This window comes from Protopterus annectens, chromosome 9.part0 (genome assembly GCF_019279795.1).
Source record: "Protopterus annectens isolate FY-2018-M chromosome 9.part0, PAN1.0, whole genome shotgun sequence".
In the NCBI taxonomy this organism is placed as follows: Eukaryota; Metazoa; Chordata; order Ceratodontiformes; family Protopteridae; genus Protopterus; species Protopterus annectens.
Genome location: NC_056743.1, coordinates 1,494,504,515 through 1,494,532,020, shown reverse-complemented (window position 1 = coordinate 1,494,532,020; position 27,506 = coordinate 1,494,504,515). Strand labels below are relative to the sequence as shown.

The 27,506-nt window shown below is 43.0% G+C and overlaps 1 protein-coding gene and 2 long non-coding RNA genes across 4 annotated transcripts in view; 1 reads left to right on the top strand and 2 right to left on the bottom strand.

Moving 5' to 3' along the window:
* LOC122812136 overlaps positions 1-8,695 on the top strand; it is an 11,748-nt gene extending 3,053 nt beyond the window's left edge. Inside the window, exons 2-3 of the long non-coding RNA XR_006366339.1 lie at positions 7,328-7,332; positions 8,686-8,695. This is a non-coding gene — a long non-coding RNA (uncharacterized LOC122812136). The remainder of the gene's footprint in view (positions 1-7,327; positions 7,333-8,685) is intronic.
* The window catches only part of LOC122812135, a 21,592-nt gene extending 3,629 nt beyond the window's left edge, over positions 1-17,963 (bottom strand). Inside the window, exons 1-2 of the long non-coding RNA XR_006366338.1 lie at positions 17,953-17,963; positions 6,562-6,565 (exon numbers count right to left, since the gene is read on the bottom strand). This is a non-coding gene — a long non-coding RNA (uncharacterized LOC122812135). The remainder of the gene's footprint in view (positions 1-6,561; positions 6,566-17,952) is intronic.
* Positions 1-27,506, bottom strand: part of NOTCH3 (notch receptor 3) — a 798,092-nt gene that overhangs the window by 700,556 nt on the left and 70,030 nt on the right. The window lies entirely within an intron of this gene.

The window sequence follows — 27,506 nt, the reverse complement described above, 5'->3', positions numbered from 1 at the left end:
CAGCACGGGACTAGCTGTCCTACATTGTTTATAATGTTGTTGGGCACACCATATAAAATAGGCTGTTTTTTTTCTACATCTTAAGTTTCAATTGTAAAGATCCAGGAAACACAGTTGACACTATTAACATCATTAACAAATAATCCCCAAGGCTTGGACATTAGGATGCTACTGAACAGATTTTGACTAAGGACTAGGCTTATAAAATGCAGACACTGAGAACACAATCTGACATCCTTGCATTGCTCCAGGACCGACTCATTCTGTCATGAAAGTGTTGGAAAGGAAAGATGAATGCTGGAATTATGCGTATGCCTGTTTGCTTAAATTAGGTTTGGTTTTGATAAATGATCCTGCACTTTAGAAAAAACAATTCCATTCTCTGCCATCATTGGTACTATGCAAATAACAAGAGACCAGAGGTGATTAACATAGTTATGGGTGCAGTCAAGTAAACATACAGTTCATGCAAAAACTCACAAAGGTTGTCTCATTTCCATTTTTTGTCTTCCCCTCCTCCTAGCAATGGAATTTGGAACTCCACCCCTTGACCTCAGCAAAGTCTGGGAGAAAAGCAGTTGTGCAGACAGCAATGAAGAAGAACAATAAGTTCACCTTCACAAATTATCAAGGGGACCCATTATAGCCAGAGATTCAACTCAGGCTATCAACTGATCAATCATGTAAACCCTCCTCTTTTCAGGCCTGACTCCTACTATAAGGGCACAGATGCTCAGCATAAGCGAAAGGAATTTCCACTTACGATACAAAAACACATGCTACTTAAAGTCACTAATAATGTTTTTTTTTTTTTTTATAAAATACTAAGCCTAACAAAAAGACTAAAACCAAAAAACAGAAAGAAATTCACCCCTGACTCATTCTTGTAATAATTTTTTGTTTTAACAAAAAGGAATAATAAACAGCAGAAAATGTTCTTCTCAGTGGAATAAAAATTGATTTGTTTTAATTCTCCTTCTTTCTCACTGTATAAATATGTTTTAAGCCACATCAGAACATTACAATGTTCAGTTTCAGAGAAAAGGACTGACTGCTCCTGACAAAGACGGACTTTTCAAGACTGACTTTTCAATGTTGCATTAACCACACATTGAGCCCTTTCTTCACAAATCACTACAGTTAACAGCAGTAACACCAAAGCAGTACAATACACTATCTATGAATGTAGCTACAAATCTTTTAAGGTCAGTTTCAGTTACTGCAAACAAAACAAGAATGTTTGGCTCTTTTCGAAGTACTCCACTGTACAACATCATAACATACTGGACTGGAACGAATATCATGACAAGCCACAAGTACCAGACTAAGCTAGTTATGATGCACCATATTTTCTACCACAGAATCAAGCACTAATGCAGTGGATGAACATTCATAGTAATACAGTGTTTTACAACAGGAGCTTACTTAAACCTAACTTTATTTGTACCCCCCCCCACACACACACACATACATACACACAATTTTAATACATACAATCACAAGTGACAGAAAACCTCAATCTATTCTTAAGTTCCTTCTGCATTTCGCAAACAGAAGGCTGTGCAGCAGTGAAAGGACTTTTGTCTAACTGGCCCTTCTGCTGGCCCACTTCTTGCGTGTTCTGCAAACTAATTAGGAGGTTTTCTACAGCACCCGGGAACAATGCTCCGTTTCTAACATCCCTTTCTTCCTATACCTCAACAAATCTCGATTCAAAGCTAAAGCAACCCTAATAGCAGTTACGCATCTTAATTCCTGTCTCTCTGTGCCACCAACTCACTCTTTTCACATCGGTCGAAGTTTAAAAATATTGTGCAGTGTCACTGCAAACTCTATGTATAAAGGACAAATTACTTCGAATTTAAGCTTAAGTTTGAATATGATACGCTCAGTACTGTATGGGGATAGCTATGATTTTAGCAGCAAAACAGTGTCAACTAATCAGACTAAATTTTTAGCGTACTAATGACAAACAGCCATCAGTTTTCCAAGTGCTAAGTTGTAAACTCAGGCAATACATCTTACCAAATTTCATTTGAAAAAGCAAATTAGTTTACAATCTACAAATGTTCTAAAACTTATGGAAAGCAGGATGGTGCAACTGTATTACAAGGTGGAGATTGGTGATTTTTTTTTCTTTACTCTGTAGCCTGTTTTCCTAAATGTGTTCTGACCTAAGCCAGGTTTTTCTCAAATTATACAGAAAATGAAGGTGTCACACTTAAAAGAAATTGGGCACATTTTTCAAATGAGTCAAAGTTCTATTAAGACCAAAAAAATCTGAACACATAACATTTAATTAACACTTTGGAACTTTCTAAAAGTTTTCTTATTGTCGATCTTTTTTGACTGATATTGTACAAGGTCTGATGCCAGTTATTTAACAAAAACAGCAACATTCAGAATTGTGTGGGGCAAATTAAACTTGCAAGAGCGTTGTGAGCTACGCTCACCAGATACAAATGGGTTTCGGCAGAGAAAAGCTTGACTTGCAGCCTATAAATATAACATATCAGTCTTTGAGAATCAAGCCCATTGTGTGCGCCCTGACCAAGACAGAAAGAATCCTGGTCCTAAGAATGGAGAGGTTTTGAGTTGTTGAAGTCTGCACAGTAATTACAGAGATGGGGGAAGGGGTCTCTCAAAAAAGTGTCAGCCTGATACATGTGAAGGGCTAGACAGGTTCTTTTATAATGATGCAAATTAGACACTGTTGCTGTTGAACTCAGTATCCAACAGTGATGTCTACTTACTACAAGAACAAACAACAAAGCCAAAATTGAGCTCAGTCATGCTACAGTGTAAGTACACAGACAGTTGTTGCTCATACCATGGATGATGTATAACTGGAATGAACACCTCTGTTAGGCCACTTCCGTTTTAAAGAAAATAAATTACTCATATCATACCTCTCAATTGTCCACAATTTCACAGAATGTTCAGATGTCTGCCTTATATTATTTTTATCTGTTTTCCATGAAAAAAGTGGTTTTCTAGCAAGATGGAATTCACTAATGACAGACATTTGAGTTTTAGACTTCACATTCTTCAGAAAATGCATTTAATGCAAAACATATTATTCTAACAACTGTCTACCATTATAAGAATAAAACTTAAAATCTGTCACTAATTTTGGGCCTTTGTCCTCCCATTTCTTCTTTGGCTTTGCCCAACATTCTTGTGCTATGAGGTTGAGATGTATGAATCAAGACTGTTTCATGTGAAACTCTATTTAATTTTTGTCTAAAACAACCTGCTAAATTGATAACCTACAAAAACCCAGTAGTACTTATTCAGCAATGTTTAAGTTCTGCATAAAACAACAAACACAACAGAACTATTTAACACAGATTACACATGAGTGTGTATTCAAAAATGTGCACACAAGGAGTATTTAGTATTAAAAAGTATGCATGCTGACTGGACAGTCCAGTCACAGTGCTCACTGTAAATTAAGCATGGTCTTCATGATCATCTGGGTTTTTCATTAAAATATGCTCCATTAGTCGAGGAATAAAATATTTTATGTAAGACAGGGCAAAAATGAATACAAAATCTGGACATCTGAGACCTTTGGTTACTGGTAACATAAAATGAAATCATTGCCAGTAATTACACCTCTCAACTGTCCAAACTTTTGCAGTACATCCCTGATTTTCCTCATATTTTGTCCCATGCACAATTAAGAAAAATGCCTGTTTTATTTTTATCTCAATTAAAATGTTGGTAACCATGTTCGCTTTCTACCCTTTGCCCCCCCCCCCCCATTATTTTTAGCTTTATCCAGAATTATTAAAAAAGGAGCTGCTGTGTAAGACAGCAATATTTAAAAGACAGACAAACTGACAAACCGCGCTCCTCTCACTCACCTCTTTTGCACTGCACGAATGTACAGTACAAGCATGTGGACGTAGATGTCAAATGCATGAACAGTACATCAGTAAGAAGAGCAGGAGGTAGAAGAAGACTAAAGTGCTGTTATACAATGAGATTTAGGAAAGGCAAGCAATTTATTTCCTAAAGAATGTCACTGTACAATAGCAAAAATGTGTGTGTGTCTGTGTGTGTGTGTGTATGTGTGTGTGTGTGTGTGTGTGTGTGTGTGTGTGTGTGTGTGTGTGTGTGTGTGTGTGTGTGAATATCACATTATTCACCAAAGGTTGGCTTTGTATAATCACTTGGGGTTCAACCTCATGATCAAATCACACCAACAGCAAGTCATTCCTGTGATACTACACACAGTTGTAGATTATTGCTAAACTGTACAATGGACGAGAAACAAAATTATATCTACATAGCACACAGACACACAAGTAGAGCTGGTAACAAGCTACTTGAAGGAACAATGAATTACCCACCTTAAGGATGGGTCCCTCTTTTTGTCTTGTCTTCCACAGTTTTGAGATGTTTTTGTTAATTCCCTCAAAACCCATGTTGAGTAATATAATTCGAACAAAACAGAACATTTTGATTGCCATTATGTTTTGAATTGGTTTTTATTAAAACAAACAAGGCAGGGAACAGCCTAATGGCATACTTAATCAATCAGATATCACATTTTGCAGTGCTGGCCATATTTTAGTAGTATGCCTGCTAAGGAATCTCACTTGTAAATGTTATCTAAAACTTGGAATTTAAATGCTACATTACACTCACAAATTTACTTCTCTCCATGCAGCTTCAGAAAAAATTGTGTCATACCCCCCACCCCCATATTACAGAATTCCAGAACAGTTCACCATTGTTTAATATACACTTTCTCACAATTCAGGCAAGGCTTTGACGTATACAATGTCTGGCATGCACCTGACTACAGATTATTCTTGAAGTGCACTACATTTTACCTGACAATGTAAGTACAAACTGCTGTGTAAACTCAGAATGGACCCGTGGGGGGGGGGGGTGCAACTCTTACCCAACAGTTACACTTAGTTTGAACAAAGGGATCAAGTTCAGACTGGAGGCTGTGAATGTATTACTTACTCATCACAGCATTCTCTCTTACATGAATCTTTTTAGCCCTCTATGTTAGCCCTGACAGATCAAATTTCAGAAGGGATGAACTACTTACTTCCTTTTCAAAATGGTACTTCTACTTTAATGGATGCTCTAACACTGTCCCATGGAAGGAAGGAAGGAAGGAGTTGGATCACATGCTGCCTGAACAACAGCCATAAAACAAGAAGGTGAAACATGTCTCCAGCTACACTGCATTGGCACTTACTTTTTTGTATTAGTTAGTTATGACCTTATTTCATTGGTACAACTCTGTATTTGTCACCAACTCTGTTCAAGATATGTACAGCATTTCTGAAGTGCACTACAATTACTTACTATCTCCTGGCTGTTTTCCAAACTGTTTACCTCCCTTCCACAGTAGATATGATTAAGACGTCAGTGGCTTGCATTCATTAAATGATTAGATCACTTTTCGGACATGCAAATTACCATGCATGCACTTTCCAAAGCCACATATATCAGAAAAGTACAGTTGTGTACACTTACCATAAATGTAGATGTTCGAGTGTATTCACTGTTGCAATCATTACATTTGGGTTATCCTGCTGGCAGGTTGCCCTTAGTCGGCCTGAATTCCAAAGTCTTGGGTCCTGCGTTGGTTGCTGTCGCCTCTTCCCTGACGACAGGTCGTCAGGGGTATAAAAGACGCAGCTGACTCCATTTTATTCAGTTTTTCTTGCCCCAGATGTCAGGTGCCCCCAAAAGGGTAGGCTAAAATTATGTAAATAAAACATACATGCACCCAAAAGTAAGCTTTACCTTCATCTATAAGAAAATACACCACCTAGGTTGTATAGATTAGAGAAGTAAAGATAAGTTCCAGCAAAAATAAGGGGGATGACGGGAGGGTAACCTGGACTGCAACAGTGAATACACTCGAACATCTACATTTATGGTGAGTGTACACAACTGTACTATGTTCTTCGTGTTTCACTGTTGCAGTCATTACATTTGGGTTGAGTCCCAAAGCTATGGTTGGGGGGCTGGAGCTAAACAGCATTAGGAGCGGCTATGAGGCCCTGCAGAACTGCAGTGGCAAAGCCTGCCCTGGATTTAGAGTAACGAGGCAGACTGTAATGTTTTGTAAAGGTATGCACTGAACTCCAAGTAGCTGCCTCTAAAATGTCTTTGGTTGGTACTTCCCTGAGAAATGCTGCCGAAGTGGCTGCAGCTCTGGTTAAATGTGGCCTAATGCCCTTGGGCACTGGTTTGCCATGCCGTGAGTAGCAGAAACAAATGCAGTGATCTATCCACTTTGAAATAGTCTGCTTGGCAATGGCCTTTCCTTGTGATGCTGTCTTTCTGAAAACTTTAGTTTTGCCCAAGTAGAATCTAAGTTGTCTGTGTATGTCCAAATAATGCAGAATTTTCTCCCCCTTGTTCTGTGGATTTGGATAAAAAGTTGGCAAATGAATTGTTTGGTTAAGAGCTACACTGGATACCACCTTAGGCATAAATGTAGGGTTTGTTCTCAGAGAGACCCTGTCTGGATAAAAAAATGATAAAGGGTTCCACAGCCATGAGAGTCTATAGCTCTGAAACTCGTCTTGCAGAAGTTATTGCTAGGAGCAGAGCTGTTTTCCAAGATAAGAACTTTATATCCGCAGTAGCAGCTGGCTCAAAAGGAGGTAAGGTGAGTTTTTCCAAGACATAATTGAGGTCCCATGCAGGTATTGGCATTCTCCTTGGAGGCCGTAAGTTTTTGGCTCCTCTGAGGTACTGCCTTACTAAAGGATGAGAAAAGAGTGGTGGCTCTGTATTGTAATGAGCCGAAATGGCAGAGGCATGGATTTTAATTGATGAAAAAGATAGGCCTTTGTCCAGCATCTCAGTTAAGTATTGCAAAATCTGAGGAATATTTGGAACAGCTGTATCAGTTCCTTGAGCTTGGTTCGAAGCGCAAAATCTCTTCCATTTCCCAGCATAGGATTTTCTAGTACTAGGCCTTTTGGCTTCTAAAATGACATCCATCACAGCTTTACTGAAAGGTGTGGTTTGTATGGCTACATTATCCGCCATGCTGCCAGGTTTAGGGTCCTGAGTTGGCTGTGCAGAATCTGATTGGTTTGCTGGGACAGTAGATGAGGTATTTGAGGTAAGGTCCATGCTGGGCATTGGGACAGGTTCCTTAAGACTGGATACCAGTACTGGCGTGGCCAGTCCGGGGCAATCAGAATCATTTTTGGTTTCTCCTGCCTGACCTTTAGGAGTACCTTGGGGAGAAGAGGCAGTGGAGGAAAGGCATATACTGATAGGTTTGTCCAGTTGAAAGATAAGGCGTCCACTTTCCAAGCTTGTCTGTGATAAGTCCTTGTGCATAATCTTTTTAGTTGATTGTTTTGAGGGAAGGCAAATAGATCTATGTCCGGGCGTCCCCATTTCTTTGTTATCATGCTGAAGACTTGTGGATCCAGGTGCCACTCGTGGGGATCCATGAGGTTTCTGCTTAGTCTGCCAGAGTATTTTCCTTTCCTGGCAGGAATTGTGCCTGCAGATGAACTTGGTAAGTCAATGTTGTGTCCCATAAAGCCATGGCTAGTCTGCACAGGGGATAAGAATGAGTGCCCCCCTGCTTGTTTATGTACCACATGACCGTGGTGTTGTCTGTCTTTATCAGTAGTTGTCCCGGATGAAGTAGGTCCTTGAAGGCTGTCAGGGCATTTTGAATAGCTAGCATCTCTTTTTGATTGATATGTAGATTCTTTTGGTTTGTGGACCAGGTGCCCTGAATGCCTCTTCCTGCCATGTGTGCCCCCCCAGGCATAATCTGATGCATCCGTTGTTAGGCTCTGCCTGGCTGGGGGTAGTGAGAATGGCTGTCCCTTGTTTTGGTGACAAGATTTTGCCCTCCATCGAAGCTCCTGTTGCAGGCAGGGAATTAGAGTAATCATTGTTTCCAGACTGTGGCAATGTTGTGTCCAGACACTTTTTAGGTACCATTGAATTTTCTTCATATGCAGTCTTGCATATGGAATTAGTAAGATGCAGGATGCCATGAAGCCCAAAGACTGCAGACTTTTTCTTGCAGATAACTGGGCCTTTGTTGCCATTTCCTTGAAATAGGTAGTCAGTTGCCTTTGTCTGGAGTGAGATAAGCCATCTGGGCAGTTGTATTTAAGCTTGCACCCAGGAATATTATCTCTTGAGAGGGTACTAGTTTTGATTTCTTTTTGTTGACTGTGTACCCTAGGCATGTTAAATGTCTTATCATAAATGTCAGATGCTGTAGTAGAATGTCCTTGTTCTCTGCTTTTATGAGGCAGTCATCCAAGTAAGGATATATTTGTATTCCTCTTTGTCTGCAGTAAGCAATTACTGGTGCCAGGCACTTTGTGAAGACCCTGGGTGCAGTAGATAAGCCAAAGGGCAGTGCAGAGAATTGGTAATGCTTTGAGCCAGCCTTGAATTTGAGGTATCTTCTGTATGATTGTCTGATTGGGACATGCAGGTATGCCTCTTTTAGGTCTAAAGTCACGAGCCAAGCCTTGCTGCCCAGCATGGGCAGAAGCTGCTGTAAGGTCAGCATCTTGAATTTTGGTATATCCAGGAAAGCGTTTAGAAAAGATAAGTCCAGTATTGGTCTCCATGCTTTGTCCTTTCTGGGTACCAAGAACAGTCTTGAGTAAAATCCTTGTCCCTGCTCTTGCTGTGGCACTTGTTGAATAGCCCTCATGTCCATGAGAGCTGCGACTTGTTTTTGAGCCTCTGCCCATTTATTTTTCTGGCAGGTCTGGCCAACCGTTTGCTCTTGGTAGGGTATGGAAATGAAACTTGTAGCCTTGTGACACTATGTCTAGAACCCATTTGTCCTGGGTTATAATGTGCCAATTTTGAGAAAAAAGTGCTAGTTTTCCCCCCTAAGGGTGCTGCCAGAAGATAAGTGCTTGGTGCCGGCAGGGGGAAGTCATTGGGACTGTTTCCTGTATGATTGTGATTTGTCCTCTCCACCTTTGGAGGTAGAAGAACTCCACTGCTTAGACCTGTAGGATCCTTGTGGCTGTGATCTGCCTCTAGGGCATCTGGATCTGCCCCTTTGAGGTCTGTCTGAGACTGGAAAGGACCAATTCTTTGTAGGCCAGTGTCTGCTAAATCTAGGTGGCTGTACCTGTAAGAAATCCTTGACAGTTTGCATAGATTTAGCTTTGTCCTCCATTTTCTTTAACACCTCTTCTGCCTTAACACCAAACAAGGTATCATGTTGTAAAGGAGCATCTAATAATTTTGCTTTAACATGGTCAGGCAGATTTTGTTCCTTTAACCAAGCATGCCTCCTAATGACAGAACCCGTAACAGTGGCCCTGCAGAAGGCCTCCAGAGAATCAAACCCACATTGCAAAGTATGCTTTCCAACTTGTTCAGCTGCATGCAATAAATCCTGCATTTCTTTGTTTTCTGCACATTCAGAATTTGCCATCATTTTCTGTTTAAGCAGTGTCATGATATATTGCTGATATATGAGCATATAAAACTGGCAATTTAAGGCCCTTATAGCCAAAGTAGCAGATATGTAAATCTTTTTTCCCCATCTATCCAGAGCCCTTGAATACCTGTCAGAGGGAGGTAGGGTTTTTGCAGTAGAAGCCTTGACCCCTTTTGGACCCTGAGAAATAGTTTCTGGGTCTGCAGTAGGGTTTTTGAAAAGGAATTTATGAGAGTCAGGAACCCTGTAGTATCTGTCCGGCTTAACAGGAGCTGGAGGTAAAGAGTCAGGGGTCAGACTAGACTCCGAGAACACATCATCTACAATGTCCAACACAGGTGGAATAGCTACAGGCCTGTGTTGAGATAGTAAAAGGAAGTATCTGAGCCTTTTCTTAGATTCTGAAAAATCTTGGCTCTCCCAGTGGAAGTGCTCCCTCATGGTATGCAAGGTTTCCCCAAAAGAGTAGTCCTCAGGAGGAGAAGCTGAAGGAATTGATTCTTCAGCATCAGAATCCTCATAGGGGGGAAGAGAATATTCCTGATCAGAAGAGGAATCAAAAGAAATGGAAACCTGATCTGAAGATTCATAGTCTGTCTCTTGCCTAGGCCTCTTATCAGGAGGGGGATGGGAACCCCTGATCAAGGTAATTAAGTCTTCGGCCATTTTGAGCATCTGTTTTTTGGGCATGGAGGCCTGTCCTTGTAGCTAGTGAACTTGTTTCTTTGCCTTTAAAGGTGTTTTAGTCTTTGTCTTTGAAGTCGGTTTAATATATAATTGTTTAGGTCTGAATACACCGTCAGAAGCCAATGCCTGCTCAGCGGCTCAGGACCCATCTGAGGGAATAGTCTCCGAGGCTCCAGTACCTTGAGTTTCCTGCGGCCTGGTTGACTTCACGTGGGAGTCGGTAGCGGCCTGCGACTCTAAAGTAGTGGGTGTCAGGGGCTGTGAAAGTGCTTCACTGAGAACCGGCGACTTGCTTAGGAGAAGCTTCGTCGTCAGTGTTGGACCTCGGTTGCCTGTCTGTTTCTTTGCGTTTTTTGTGAACTCCAGTAGTCGGATGGCAATCTGATGACACTGTATAATTAAATCTTCGCCCAAAATAGCTTAATGCAAAATCATACCGACGCTTAATAGTATGTTGGTTAAATCTAGCACAAAACCGACAACTAGCAACATCGTGGTCAAGGCCTAGGCAAGGAATACAGTAAGAATGAAAGTCCTTATGAGGTATTTGCTTCCCACAAGAAATACAATTATTAACTTTTTCTGACATCGGTCTGGAGCAAGAAAAAAGTTTCCCCAACGGGGTACTTAGCTTTTAATGAAGACTTCGGATCTGAAACTCGAACTCGAAAATCTCAGGAGTCGGACGACCGGCACTTGCGAACTGCTTCTGCTTCGGGCACCGTGCGGCAAGAAAGACTGAATAAATTGGCGTCGGCTGCATCTTTTATACCCCTGACGACCTGACATCAGGGAAGAGGCAACAGCAACCGACGCAGGACCCAAGACTTTGGAATTCAGGCCGACTGAGGGAAACCTGCCAGCAGGATAACCCAAATGTAATGACTGCAACAAAGAAACACGAAGAACACCTGCCATGCAAGACATGGTAATTCTCGTTACAAGTGCAAGGACACCAAATGCAATCCTCTAAACAGTGAGGCTAACTGTCCAAAAAAGGGGAATAGCCATACAAGAACTGTGGTACCCAACATTATTCCTTTTCCTCTCACCTGCAGCAATCCTGGAGCCAGGATATCATAGCTGGAGTACATATATGTAGTATGGGTGTGGGGGTACAAGGTGGGCAGAAATAGTTTCATGGCAGTACACAGGGTTTCAAGAGGCACTATCTTCTTTGTGATTTGCAATCTATTTTTCTGTTGCTTGACTTGCCTTTACAAGGGCTACCTTTCATAACTGTGAGATCCGTAAATACAAGGATGACAATGGCCAAAAACAAATTCTTCATGGATAACCACCCTTTGCCAAAAATTAAATTAGGTTTACTTTTTCTCAAATGGCTTGTATTTCTAATTGCTAGACAAACTTCCAACTGCCAGACTGCATACAAATGATGTCTGCCCCTGTCCAGTACTACCTGATGCAATACTCAATGGTACTTCGGCTCCATCTGCTGATCCCATTTAAGCATACAAAAAAAGATCTTAAAGATGATAATTATCAAAACCAGGAGCATCTACTAGTAACTTACATAACAGGTATTAATAGATGTGTATCAGGCATATACAACTGACATACCAGGGTTGTGAAACAAGCTTCCGATTACCAAAGTTAAGGCCGCTCTGCCTGGTTACAATGCATAGTGATTAATCATAAGCTGTGAAGTCTCTTGTAGAAGCTACACAAGAGTATACAACGGGAGATCAATAAAAGATTGCTCTCATCTCTCATGAAAACAGTCCCCTGACAAAGAGAAATGCGAATGCATTGTTTTACTACACCTATCCTGCAAAACAATGTAAATTACAAAGAATTTGACACTCGTTTTTCCATTAATACCATTTGTAAGTGGGGACTAGCATCCTTTTAACATCCCTGCTGCTTAAAACTGACTGGGTTAAGAGGGTGACCACACTTCTGCCATATGGAATCAACTTGTCCATATAGTTCATTGAGGATATATTTTGCAAAGCAAAAACATTTCATTCTAAACATTACGCAATTAATACAATGATCCCACTCTCACAAAATATAAGTGGGGAACAGGTATTGTAAAACTATATTAACAGGGGAAGTATTTTGTCAGTGTTCTTCTGCCTACACAGACCACAAGACTACCAAAACAGTAAAACGAGCAAGTGACAATATCCACTGTAAACACTAGCAGTAAGAGATGTAAAATAAACTGTTTAAAGCTTACTACCAGGACAAACACAACAGACTCCAGACACTGTATTAGAGTTACAAACTGTCAGAGGCACAGTTTTAGAACCAGTGAATTACACCAATGTAAATTAAAGACTGATATGGTCACAAGTTTTCTTGAACATATTCAATTGATCTGGTCAGGATAGACACACTAAGAGATCACAAGCCCACTATAAATGTATGGAAAATATCTTTTGTATTAGCTTTGTAGATTTTTTTTTTAAATAAGGCACTCATTAATATTGGAAGTATGCAACTTTAATATCTGTCTGATGGTTCCAGTTCCAGACCAGAGTCCAAGCTGTGCATTTCCCAGTGATAGTGAATCCACTGTTGCCTCACAAGTGATCAAATCACTACAGTAAAGATCACTACTAAAGCTACTGCCACAGATGGTTGACACCCTAAACTAAACATCTTATGATTGAGAGAATGTGGCAGGCAAACTACTTTCCAGTCTCAACCGCATACTTACTTTTTTCTATGTTCCGTGTTCCATCTTACTCATATTACACAGCTGAATTTTCTAATTGTTTCTGTTATTATGAGAATTGTAAATTTTACATATCATTGACACCATAAACATTGCACACTATTGGCTATGAAGCCATCACAATGGTGAGAAGAAGTGGTGCCGAAAGTAAAGCACGCCAGGTACATAAACAATTTAAACTCAGCATCAGGTCATACTTTCCGCCTCACAGCAAGAGGTTCTCCGGTTCGATCCTCAGCTGGGGTGCCTTCTGTGCGGAGTCTGCATGTCCTCCCTGTGGTCGCGTGGGTTTCCTCCGGGTGCTCCGGTTTCCTCCCACATCCCAAAGACATGCTGCAGGTGGATTGGACACTCTAAATTGGCCCTAGGTGTGCGTGTGAGTGTGCCTTCTGTGGAAGGTTGGGCGCTGGGCTGGCAACTCAACACCGTAAAACTCCACTGCCATTCAATGTGCGGACAAGGTGATCTGCTGTGGCGACCCCTAACTGGGAAAAAGCCGAAAGAAGAAGAAGATCAGGTCATACTTTCAAGTTGGGGGGTGGGGGGAGGCATAGCCCCACACCTACTTAGCTTTTACATTTATGAATCTCATTTCATTGAAAGCTAACAATACATTAAATCAAAACTAGCTGAGGAGCTACGCCCCCACACCCCCTAATGTGGGAGGCTGTGCCCTCACACATCCCTAACTATATATACTAACTCCAGAATTGTACTACAGTGGGGAAAAGGGCATATAAGTTTTATTTGCCCACCAGTACTTAAATTAAGTGAAATGTGATTCAGTGAAATTAGTTTTCAGTGATTTGAGCTTTCAGCGATTTGGTGAGAGTGTTTTGAAATTCAGTGAAATGAGTTTTCAGTGAATCAAAGTAGACTCATAGATATATATATATATATATATATACACACACACACACACACACACACACACACACACACACACACACACACACACACACACACACACACACACACACACCTGCATACACAGAAATGTTCAGTGGTACAAATGGTGTTTAACATGTTGCTAATGAATTTTATAGCAGCTGTTTTAGGATAGTTTCAAGAATTTAACTTTAACAGGTGAAAATATGTGTGGCAGGGTTGCTAAAGTTGTGGAATTCTACATCTGCTAGGCATTGAACATTACTGTTACACTAGTACATTTGCTCATATGCTGGTTTCATTTTTTTTTTGCATTTAAATGTTTGAGCATTTTAATATATTTTGTTCACTTTATACTCTTATAACTCACAAAACAAGTCTGTGCATTTAGGCGGTTACTGGTGTAAACATCTACAGCTCTTATAGTCACAACAGCTTAGTAGCACCTTTTTATCACTGTTAATAGCTGTGGAATTTTACACTTCCAACAGCCTAAGCACATTACTTTCTCCTGTACAAGTGAGAAGGTATGTATTGGAATATTAGAATGTCAGTAATGTGAACATAAGTATTTTTCCAGTAAGGTTTATTTTTTGCTGTTATATGTGTATAATTTTAAATGGTCTGTGAGGGGGATTTCAGTATAACGCTACTATATAAAGTACAGTTTTGTACTTACCATAAATGTAGATGTTCGAGTGTACACCCTGTTGCAGTCATCACACTTGGGTTATCCTGTCATCAGGCGGTCCCGCAGTCGGCCGGAATTCCAAAGTCTTGGTCCGGCGTCGGTTGCTGTCGCTTCTTCCCTGACGTCAGTGCGCCAGGGGTATATATAATGCATCCGACACCATTTTCTTCAGTTTTTCTTGCCCCAGATGTCAGGTGCCCCCAAAAAGGTGGTTAGTAATTAGTACTAATTTAAGAAATTTTAGCACAAACACAAAATACCTCCAGCTATAAGCAAATACATCAGGAAGGTATAACAGAGATTTAGCCAGTTAGATCAGAGGGGATGGAGGGAGGGTAACCTGGACTGCAGCAGGGTGTACACTCGAACATCTACATTTATGGTAGGTACAAAACTGTACTATGTTCATCGTGTTACCCTGCTGCAGTCATCACACTTGGGTAGAATCCCAAAGCTAAGGACTGGTGGAGGAGTCATAGAGGGTTAGAGGAGGCTAGAAGGCCCTGCAGAACTGCAGTGGCGAAGCCAGCTCTAGTCTTAGAGTAAAGTGGTAAGTGATAGTGTTTGGTAAAGGTGCGTACTGAACTCCAAGTTGCAGCTTCCAAAATCTCCTTGGTTGGAACCCCCCTGAGGAAGGCTGTAGATGTAGCTGTTGCCCTGGTAGAGTGGGGCCTAATGGTAGCAGGAACTGGCTTTCCATGATGGGTATAGCAAAAACGAATGCAATGTCCTATCCATTTGGAAATGGTTTGTTTTGATATAGCCTTCCCTTATGAAGCTGTAGCATAGGATACAAAGAGCTGGTCAGATTTTCTGAAAACCTTAGTTTTATCCAAGTAGTAACGAAGTTGCCTGTGAATGTCCAAGGAATGCAGGAGTCTTTCTCCTTTGTTCTGTGGATTTGGGAAGAAGGTGGGTAAGTGGATGGTTTGATTTAAAGCCACACTGGAAACCACCTTAGGCATGAAGGAAGGATTAGTTCGTAGAGAAACTCTGTCTTGATGGAAAATGAGGAAAGGTTCCACTGCCATTAGTGCCTGCAGCTCTGAGACTCTTCTAACTGAAGTTATTGCTAGCAGCAGGGCAGTCTTCCATGATAGAAACTGTAGATCTGCAGAGAAAGCTGGTTCAAAGGGAGGTAGCGTAAGTTTTTCCAGAACAAAATTGAGGTCTCATGTTGATGTAGGTGCTCTCCTGGGGGGCCTAATGTTTTTTGCCCCTCTGAGGAACTGCCTTAGACGTGGATGTGAAAATAAGGGTGGATCCGTGTTGTAGTGGGCTGAAATAGCTGATGCATGGATTTTAATGGAAGAAAAAGAAAGTCCTTTGTGCAACATCTCAGCTAAATACTGTAGAATCTGAGGCATGTGAGGCTGAAGTGTGTTTTGGCCTTTAGCTTGGTTCCAGGCGCAAAACCTTTTCCATTTTTCCGAGTAGGCCTTCCTGGTGCTGGGCCTCCTAGCTTCCAGAATAACATCCATAACTGCTTGGGAAAGAGGAGCTGGCTGGATGCTTAGGTGATTTGCCATGCAGCCAGATTTAAGGTTTTGAGCTGGCTGTGTAGAATCTGATTGTTTTGCTGTGTGAGCAAATGGGCAATTTGTGGTAAAATCCAAGGTGGGCCCTGGGCCATATTCCTTAACAGTGGGTACCAGTGCTGGCGTTGCCAGTCTGGGGCTATGAGTATCAGTCGTGGTCTCTCCTTTCTGACTTTCAGAAGCACCTTTGTGAGGAGAGGCAATGGAGGGAAGGCATATACTGTCAGGTTTTTCCAAATGAATGAGAGTGCGTCCACTTTCCAAGCTTGATGGTTCATAGGTTCATAGGTTCATACTAGGCTATCTGCCCGAGGGCATTTACAAGCCTAGCCCATAGTTTTGTGGCTTACGCCACCCCTTTAGTATGGGGAACTATACCCATTATTTTGCTGTGCCTCTGTTGAGCAGTGACACTGAGGTAATCCCTGGGGTATATCTGCGATCTCCCATCCATTGGTCAAGATTTCTCTTGAACAAGGCCAGCGAGGTGCTCTGCCTCACATATACCGGGATTTTATTCCACAGCATAGGGAGTCTTTGGGTGATGAATCTAACCCTCCAGCACGTCCTATTAATAGCCGTGTTGAGGTTTAAGTCTCCTGCCCTTGTGGCTCTGACGGATCTAGATTTTTTGAGGTGAAGCATATTCATCAAATCTGGGTTTGACATGGCCTTGTATGTTAGGCAAAGGTCACCTCTGAGCAAGCGGTAAGCGACTGAATAGAGCTGGAGTTCTTTCAGTCGGGCAGCATAGGACAGATGTTTGAGACCCTTTATCCTTTTGGTGAGGAACTTTGTGGCCTCTCCAGCTGCTGCAAGTGTCGGGTCAGATACATTCCGAATGGGGCATTGTACTCAATCATTGGTCTGATGAGTGATGAGTAGAGGGAGACTATGACCTCCCTTGATCTAGATGAGAATCCCTTCATGATAAGGTGGGCAATGTAGAAGGTCTTCCTAACTACTTTAGCTACATGGGTGTCGAATGACAGACTACTATCAACCTGGGTCCCCAGGTCCCTGATAACTTCTTCTGTGCTCAGTGGATTGCCACCTATTTGGTAGCTAGGGGTAACCTTGTTTTTCCCGAAGGGTATGACTATGCATTTTTTGGCATTTAACTTTAGGCCATGGCTCTGGCACCAGTTATCCGTTTCTGTGAGACCCTTCTGAAGGATATCTGTGTCAGATGTGTTTTCTACTATGGCGCCAGTTTGCAGTCATCTGCAAACTTTGTCAGCCATAACCCTCCTGTGTTTGCTTGTACTTGGAAAAGTAGATGCCAAACAAGAGTGGGCCCAGGACTGAGCCCTGTGGTACACCACTTGTGACAGGCTTTGAGTCTGACATGGCGCCAGCAACTCTGACCCTGTGAGTTCTGTCACTCAGCCAGTTTGCAACCCATCTTGTGATGTATGGGTTAACATTTAAGCTGATGAGTTTTTCAATGATACCCGAGTGGGATATTGTATCGAAGGCCTTCGCCAGATCGAGGTAGGCTGTATGGACTGCCTTTCCCTCATCAATGGCTTTGGTGACTGTTTTGAAAAAGTCAACCAAGTTTAGAAGGCATGATCTGCCTTTGACAAAGCCAAACTGGGATGGATCCAAAGTCTGCAAATTCCCTATGTCTTTATTTATGAGGTCCATTATGATCCTCTCCATGGCTTTGCAGATAAGGCTTGTCAAGCTAATGGGCCGGTAATTTCCAGGGTCGGTGGAGGCACCGCCTTTGTGAAGTGGGACCACAGTTGCAGTGCGCCACTCCTGGAGTGATCCAGAGGTAAGACTATGATTAAACAGCTGTCCTAGCTGTGGGTTTAATTCCTCGTTGAGTTCGTGGAGCACACAGCCGGGGACACCATCAGGTCCCATGGATGCTGTGTTTTTTGCTTTGGAGAGAGCAGTTCCCACTTGGGCGTTGGAGATGTTTGGGGGGCTGCAATCGCTTGGTATAGATATCTCTCCTTTTGGGGGGCAGGGGGGGGAGAAGTTTGCACTGAACCTATCAGTCAGTATGTTGGCAATGTCTGTAGGATCAGTAATCTTCACATCATTTTGAACTAGTTCTGAGCATATCTGGGAGTTTCCTCCCAGGTTTCTAACATAGCTAAAGAAGGCCTTATGATTGTCTTTTGAGTCTTTAGCTATTTTTCTCTCAAAATTTGCTTTGGATGATTTTATGAGAGCTCTTAGTTTTTTACTTATAGTGATCAAGGGTGTCTTACCTTTTAAGGATTTTGCTCTATCTTGTAGTAGCTTCCTCCTTTTGTTGTAGAGTTTGTTTAAGGCTGGGGTCCACCAGACTGGACGCTTGCCTTTGGTACAAAGAGTCTTTGTTTTGCTTGGGATTGCCTTATCCATGCAGTCCTGCAGGTGCTGGTAGAAGGCATTTGTAAGTGATTCAGCGCTTGAGTACTGTTTTCCGCTCGGGGCCTTAAAGGAGACCACACTAGTCTTTAGAAGTGTGAAGTTGGCTTTCGAGAAGTTCTTTACTGAGGTCTTTTTTATTTCAGGTGGGGGTGGGATGAGGACCTCCAGCGAGATTAGTTTGTGATCTGATCTCACCAGTGAGGGGTATACTTCCGGTGTTGAACATTGTGCTCCCATGTTCGTGATGATGAGATCAAGTATGTTTTCTCCTCTTGTGGGGATGGTGACGTGTCCTTGTACAAAATTTTGTTAGCTGATAGTTTTGAGGACTGGCAAACAGGTCTATGTCTGGAAGGCCCCATTTTTGAGTTATGATTGCAAATACTTGTGGATCCAGTTTCCACTCGTGGGGATCCATGATGTTTCTGCTGAGGTCGTCTGCCAATGTGTTCTTTTTTCCTGGCAGGAATTGAGCTTGTAACTGAACTTGGTAAGCCAGAGCTGTGTTCCACAAGGTCATTGCTTGCCTGCATAGAGGGTAGGAGTGTGTACCCCCTTGTTTGTTTATGTACCGCATTACTGTGGTGTTGTCCGTCCTTATTGTAAGTTGTCTTGGATGTAATAGGTTCTTGAAGGCTGTCAGAGCATTCTGTACAGCTAACATCTCTTTTTGATTGATGTGCAGATTTCTTTGATCTGCAGTCCATATGCCTTGAACGCACTGTCCTGCCATGTGTGCCCCCCAGACGTAGTCCGATGCATCTGTTGTCATAGTTTGCCTGGCTGGGGGCAAGGTGAAAGGCTGACCCTTGTTGAGGTGACATGCCTGTGACCACCACAGAAACTCCTGTTGTAGGCAGGGAATGAGAGATATCATTGTGTCCAAGCTGTGGCTGTGTTGAGACCATACGCTTTTTAGGTACCACTGTAATTTCCTCATATGCAGCTTTGCAAATGGTATTAGTAGTATGCAAGATGCCATGAAGCCCAAGGCCTGCAGAATTTTTCTTGCAGGTAGTTGGGTCTTTGCTGCCATTGTTTTGAAATATTGAGTCAGTTGTAGTTGTTTGTCTGGCATCAGATAAGCCTTCTGGGCCATTGTATTCAAGCTGGCACCCAGGAATATCATATTTTGTGAGGGTACTAGGTTTGATTTCTTTTCATTTACTGTGTACCCCAGGCAACTTAGAAGATGTTTTACAAAAGCCAGATGTTGAAAGAGAATGTCCTTGCTTTCTGCTTGAATGAGGCAGTCGTCCAGGTATGGGTATATTTGAATTCCTCTTTGTCTGCAGTATGCAATTACTGGTGCCAGGCATTTTGTGAAGACCCTGGGCGCAGTAGATAAGCCAAAGGGCAGTGCAGAGAATTGGTAATGGGTTGGACCTGCAATGAAATGGAGGTATCTTCTGCAACTTTGTCCGATAGGGACATGCAGGTATGCCTCCTTGAGGTCCAACGTTACTAGCCATGCTTTCTTGCCCAACATGGGAAGAAGCTGCTGTAGTGTTAGCATCTTGAATTTGGGTACTTGTAAGAAGGTGTTTAGAACTGAAAGGTACAGAATTGGTCTCCAGGCATTGTCCTTTCTGGGGACTAGAAAGAGTCTTGAGTAAAATCCTTGGCCTTGCTCTTGTGTAGGTACCAGTTGAATGGCTCTCATGTCCATGAGAGCTGTAATTTGTTTTTGTGCCTCTGCCCATTGATTTTGTGGCAGGTTTGGCATTCCTCTTTTCATTGGTAAGGTGTGAAAATGGAATCTGTATCCTCGTGAAATTATGTCTAGGACCCATTTGTCCCTTGTGACAATACGCCAGTTGTCTGAAAAAAGTGTGAGTTTTCCTCCCAAGGGGGCTGCCAAGAGAGTGTTGCTTGGCCAGATGAGGTGCAAGTCGTTGAGTTTGCCTTCTGGTAGTTTGGGACCTGTCTTCTCCTCCCTTCTGTGTTGCAGTGCCCCATTGTCGAGGTTTGTATTGGGCTTGTGGTTGTCCTCTGCCTCTTGGACATCTGTATTTACCCCTCTGTGGTCTGTCAGTAGCTGGAAAGGACCAATTTTTTGTTGGCCAATTTCTGCTGAAGCGAGGGGGCTGTACCTGTAGAAAATCTTTGACTGTCTGCATAGATTTTGCCTTATCCTCCATTTTCTTTAAGACTTCTTCTGCTTTAACTCCAAAAAGAACATCCTGCTGTAAGGGAGCATCTAGAAGCTTTGCTTTAACATGATCAGGCAGAGTTTGTTCCTTTAACCAAGCATGCCTACGTATAACAGACCCAGTGACAGCTGCTCTGCAGGAAGCCTCCAAAGAATCAAACCCACATTGCAAAGTATGTTTGCCCACCTGTTCAGTTGCATGCAACAGATCCTGCATATCTTTCAATTTAGACTGTTGAGGGAGTGTGCTCATTTTTTGCTTTAACTGAGACATTAGAAATTGTTGATATTTTAGCATGTGAAATTGGCAATTTAGTGCTCTCATAGCTAGAGTGGCTGAGGTGTAAACCTTTTCCCCCCACCTGTCTAGTGCTCTGCAGTCCCTTTCAGAGGGTACAGGATTTTTGCCATAGAAGCCTTAGCCCCTTTGGGACCCTGGGAGATAGTCTCTGGATCAGCAACAGGGCTTTTATAAAGGAATTTGTGGGAATCAGGCACTCTATAGTATCTGTCATGTTTGGCTGGAGCAGGAGGCAGAGAATCTGGGTTCAAACTAGATTCTAAGTAAACATCATCCACAATGTCTAAAACTGGGGGGATGGCAAGTGGTCTATGCTGAGGGAGTAAAAGAAAAGTACAGTTTTGTACCTACCATAAATGTAGATGTTCGAAGATCCACATTGCTGCAGTCCTTACACTTGGGTAGTCCGCTGTCCTCGGTCGGCCCGAATATCAAAGTATAAGGCTGACGTCGGTCAAGGCGCATTTGACTGACATCAGGACGTCAGGGTACAAATGCGCATGACCGACGTCATATCCTCAGTCTTTTCTTGCCCCAGATGTCAGAAGACCCTAAAAATAAAGGTCAAAACCAAAAGACAGCAAACAAACATCCAAGCACCCTTGCCCTAATTATATGTACAAAATATACACTATATACACAATATGTACAACTCAACCCACACAACCACCTCTAACTACAGAGGGGAAGGAGGGAGGGTAAATTGGACTGCAGCAATGTGGATCTTGAACATCTACATTTATGGTAGGTACAAAACTGTACTATGTTCTTCATCTCACATTGCTGCAGTCCTTACACTTGGGTAGAATCCCAAAGCAGAGGTATGGGAGGATGGCCAAACTATAAGGAAGCAGGAGCTGCCAAAATGCCCTGCAAAACAGCAGTGGCAAAACCAGCCCTGGATTTAGAGTAAAGTGGCAGGTGATAATGCCTAGAGAAAGTATGCACTGAACTCCAAGTAGCTGCCTCCAAAATATCCTTGGTTGCCACCCCTCAAAAAGCTGTCAAGTGGCAGTAGCTCTAGTGGAATGAGGCCTAATCCCGGCTGGAATCTCCTTGCCATGATGGGAATAACAGAAAGCAATGCAAAACCCAATCCACTTAGAAATAGTTTGTTTTGACACAGGCTTGCCCTGAGAACTCAAAGCAAAAGAAACAAATAACTGCTGAGACTGCCTGAACCCTTTAGTTCTGTCCAAATAATATCGCAACTGCCTGTGTACATCTAAAGTGTGAAAAATCTTTTCCCCTTTATTTTGGGGATTTGCATAAAAGTAGGCAAATGAATAGTTTGGTTTAAAGCCACACTAGAAACCACTTTAGGCATAAAGGAAGGATTAGTACGTAAAGATACCCTATCCTTATGGAAAATTAAGAAAGGCTCAACCGCCATAAGGGCCTGCAATTCAGAAACCCTTCTTGCAGAGGTAATTGCCAACAAAAAAGCAGTCTTCCATGATAAATATTTCAACTCAGAAATAGCTGCAGGCTCAAAAGGTTGTAGAGTGAGTTTCTCCAACACAAAATTGAGATCCCAAGCAGGAGTAGGAGCTCTTCGTGGGGGTCTTATATTCTTTGCCCCTCTAAGAAATTGCTTGAACAAAGGATGAGAAAACAATGGTGGGTCACAAACATAGTGAGCCGAAATTGCTGCAGCATGAACCTTAATAGAAGAGAAAGACAAACCTTTGTCCAGTAACTCAGTAAGATATTGAAGAGCCACACTCAAATTAGGCTCAGAAACATCAAAATCTTTTGCTGCACTCCAAAATAAAAATCTCTTCCATTTATCTGCGTACACTTTCCTTGTACTAGGCCTTCTAGCTTCCAAAATCACATTCAAAACTTGTTGTGGAAGTTGAGACCTTCTATGGTTCAAAACAGAATATGCCAGGCTGTTAGGTGAAGAGAGTGAAGTTTGACATTGAGCAAATGGCTGTCCTCCTGTGACAACAGGTGTGGAATCGAAGGCAAAGGCCATGGAGGCTTCCGTACCAGACTTCTCAGTAATGGGTACCAGTGCTGTCGATGCCAATCTGGAGCTATTAAAATCATCCTTGGCTTGTCCTGTCTGACCTTTAGAAGTACCTTTGGGAGGAGAGGCAGAGGTGGAAAGGCATACACATGAAGATTGCTCCAATTGAAAGAAAGAGCATCCACTTTCCAAGCTGTGGGATGAAACCTTTTTGTGCAAAACTTTGGCAGCTGATGGTTTAGTGGAGAAGCGAACAGATCTATGTCTGGAGTTCCCCAGGACACTGTCAATTTCTGAAATACATGAGGATCCAATTTCCACTCGTGGGGATCCATAATTCGTCTGCTCAACACATCTGCTAAGGAGTTCTGTGCTCCTGGCAGAAACCTTGCCTGAAGATTGAGCTGTAAACTGAGAGCAGTCTCCCACAAAATCATTGCTTGCCTGCATAGAGGATAAGAATCGTTCCCCTTGCTTGTTGATGTACCACATGACAGTTGTGTTGTCTGTTAGAATCAACACCTGCCCTGGAAGAAGTAAATCCTTGAAAGCTATTAATGCAAACTGGACTGCTAACATCTCCTTCAGGTTGATATGTAGATGTTGTAGTCTGGCAGGCCACTTGTCTTGTATCCACTTTCCATTTAGATGAGCTCCCCAAGCTTTGTCTGAGGCATCTGTCGTTAAAATCTGACTCGCCTCTGGCCGGGTCACAGAGAGTCCCTTGTTTAGGTGACATTCCTGAGCCCACCACAAAAATTCCTTTTGAATGCAAGGTATTATTTGAATGACAGTGTCCAGATCTTGGCAGTGCTGTGTCCATACATTTTTGAGATACCATTGCAGCTTCCTCATATGCAGTTTGGCATTGGGAAGCACCAGAATACAAGATGCCATGAACCCTAAGGCTTGAAGGACTGTCCTTGCAGTCAGCCCGGACTGATGAGATAGTCGATGGAAGTAAAGGGATAGACTCTTTTGTTTGTCCGGGGTTACAAGGCCATCTGGGATGCTGTATTCAGTCTCACACCCAGAAAGCACATGTCCTGAGAGGGTACTAGACTGGACTTTATTTCGTTCACAGAATACCCCAGGCATCTTAGCACTGCTATCACATACTCCAAATGATGAAGAAGCTCTTCCCTTCCTTGAGCCAGAATCAGGCAGTCGTCCAAATAAGGATAGATCTGTATTCCTTTTAGCCTGAAAAAAGCTATCACTGGAGCCAGAACTTTCGTGAACACTCTGGGTGCAGTAGATAAGCCAAAGGGCAATGCAGAGAACTGATAGTGAGAAGTCCCAGCTCGAAAACGCAGATACTTCCTGCAACTTAGTCTGATAGGAACATGAAGGTAAGCCTCCTTGAGTTCCAAAGTTACCATCCAATGATCTTTGCCCAGCAGAGGTAAAAGCTGCTGTAACGTCAACATTTTGAACTTGGGAATGTCCAGATAAGTGTTGAGGGTAGATAAATCCAAAATTGGTCTCCACGTGTTCCCCTTCTTTGGTACTAGGAACAGGCGAGAATAAAATCCTAGGCCCACTTCTGGCATAGGGACCGGCTGTATGGCCCCTATTTGGAGTAACAGAGAAACTTGCTTGTGAGCCTCTATTCTTTGTTGAGGAGGAACGTCTGGCATGCCTTTGAAAGGAGGCAAGGTATGGAAATAAAACCTGTAACCGTGGTATGATATCCAATACCCATCTGTCTTGGGTAATTAAACTCCAATTTTCTTTGAAAAGTGCCAATCTTCCTCCCAAAGATGCTGCCAGACGAGAAGGCTCTGGCAGCTGAAAAGGTAGGTCATTGGGTCTGTTTACGAAAGGACTGACCCCTGCCCTCACCCGAAGACTGTGCAGGAGAACTCCCTGTCCTAGGCCTGAAAGAGCCCTGAGCTCTACCCCTACCCCGTCTAGATCTACCCCTAGACTGGGAATCATAAGAAGGATACGTCCACCCCTTAGTAGGCCAATTTCTACTAAACTTTGGAGGCTGGACCTGCAAAAAATCTTTAACAGTCTGCATAGACTTAGCCTTGTCTTCCATTTTCTTTAAAACTGCCTCAACAGGAGGACCAAACAACACGTCAGATTGTAAAGGAGCATCTAAAATCCTTGTTTTAACATGTTCAGATAAATTTTGATCCCTCAGCCAGGCGTGCCTGCGAAGAACTGACCCAGTGGCAGCCACCCTAGACGAGGCCTGTACAGCATCAAAACCACATTGCAAAGAATGCTTACCCACCTGTTCAGAAACATGTACTAAATCTTGCAACTCTTTACAATCAATACCTTCTGCCAGAGCATCAACCTTAGACTTCAATTGTGAAAGGAGATAGTTTTGGTATTTCAACATGTGGAACTGGCAATTCAAAGCCCTCATAGCAAGAGTGGAAGAAGTATAAACTTTCTTTCCCCATCTATCCAAGGCCCTGGCCTCTTTGTCTGCAGGAACCGGATTCTTTACAACAGAAGCCTTAACACCTTTAGGCCCCTGGCTAACACTTTCTGGGTCTGCCCTAGGACTCTTAAAAAGATACTTATGAACTTCAGGCACCCTGTAATACCTATCCGGTTTAACAGGAGCAGGAGGCAAAGAATCAGGATTAAGAGAAGCCTCTGTAAAAACATCTTCCACTACATCCAAAACAGGAGGTATAGCCAAAGGCCTATGCTGGGGTAAAAACAAAAATTCCCTAAGCCTTTTCCTGGAATCAGAGAAGTCCTGACCTTCCCACTTAAAATGCTCCCTCATGGAATGAAGAGTTTCTGAAAAAGAAAAATCCTCAGGAGGAGAAGCAGAAGGAGTAGAATCATCCACATCAGAATCAGAATAAGGAGAGTACTCCTGCAAGTCTTCAGCCGAAGACTCAGAAATATCTGAAGCCTGCTCAAAACTGCCTAGCTCAGGCTCCACCCTAGGTCTCTTATCAGGAGGGGCATAGAACCCCTAATCAAAGTAATCAAATCTTCTGCCATTTTAAGCATATGCTTCTTGGGCACAGTTCCTGAAGAGCTAGGGGTAACACCAACTGAAGCTAAACCTGGCCTGCCCCTGGGAGAAGCCTTGGAAACAGAAGGAGAGGGCCTAACCACCCTAGGCAGGGAGGGGAGTATAGTAACCTGAGAAGCCCCATCAGCCTGCCCTGCCTCCTGAGAGGCCACATCCTGCAATAACAAAGTCTCTCCCTGGGATCCCAAAGAAACCTCCGGTGGAACCACCGGCTCCACCGACACCTCTAAAGAACCGGCGTCCGGTACTGACGGTTCCTCTAGCCTAGGTTTAACTGCTTTGTCCTTGCGCTTCTTCGAAGAAGCGGACGTCGGAGCATCCGACGGCATTTTATAATTACACCGCTTCCCGAAGACTAACCTGGCACAATCTAATCTCCTCTTAATAGTGCGCTTATTGAATCTAGCACAAGAGCGACACCCAACAACGTCGTGCTCAGGCCCTAAACAAGGAATACACAAAGTATGGTAGTCTCTATGCGGTATCTGTTTCCCACAAGAAATACAATTATTCACTTTTTCTGACATCCGGTAAACCACTGAGGCAAGAAAAAACTAAAATATTCCCCAACGGGGTACTTAGCCAACTTTGACTTGGTCTGAAACTCCGAAATCGAACAATTTCAGAACGCCAACCGGCACTTGCAACGCTGCTTCTGCATCGGACCATGCGGCAAAAAAGACTGAGGATATGACGTTGGTCATGCGCATTTGTACCCTGACGTCCTGATGTCAGTCAAATGCGCCTTGACCGACGTCAGCCTTATACTTTGATATTCGGGCCGACCGAGGACAGCGGACTACCCAAGTGTAAGGACTGCAGCAATGTGAGATGAAGAACATCTCTCTGAGCCTTTTCTTTGAGTCAGAGTAGTCCTGACCTTCCCAGTGAAAATGTTCCCTCATAGTGTGTAAAGTTTCCCCAAAGGAGTAGTCTTCAGGAGGAGAAGCTGAGGGAATAGAATCAGAATCTTCATAAGGGGAGAAGGTGTAATCTTGGTCCTCAGAGGAGCCTGAGGAAATAGATACTTGATCAGAGGAGGCATAACCTTCCTCTTGTCTAGGCCTAGTACTCTCCGCCAAAGGCTCCGAAGCGGTCTCAGGTTCCAAATCTGCGGTAGTCAGGGGCTGCATCGGAGCCTCACTGAAGACCGGTGAACCGGAGACTGGTCCAGCCGGGGCCTCGAAGTCTGACTTGGGTCTAGGCTGCCTGTCCTTATCCTTGCGTTTTTTTGTGCACACCGGTAGTCGGTTGCTCGGACGGCATTGTGTAGTTAAATTTTCTACCGAAGTAGTGTCATGCATAATCAAAGCGTCTTTTTATAGTATGCTTATTAAACCAAGCACAAAAACGACAACCAGTGACGTCGTGGTCTGGGCCTAGGCAAGGTATGCAGTAAGAATGAAAATCCTTAGGAGGTATTTGCTTCCCACAAGAAATACAATTGTTAACTTTTTCTAACATCGGTCTGAGGCAAGAAAAGTTTCCCCAATAGGGTACATAGCTTTATTGAAGACTTCAGATCTGAAATTCGACTTCGAAAATCTCTGGAGTCAGCTGACCGGCACTTGCGAACTGCTTCTGCTTCGGGCACTGCGCGGCAAGAAAGACTGAAGATAATGGCGTCGGATGCATTATATATACCCCTGGCGCACTGACGTCAGGGAAGAAGCGACAGCAACCGACGCCGGACCAAGACTTTGGTATTCCAGCTGACTACGGGACCACCTGACGACAGGATAACC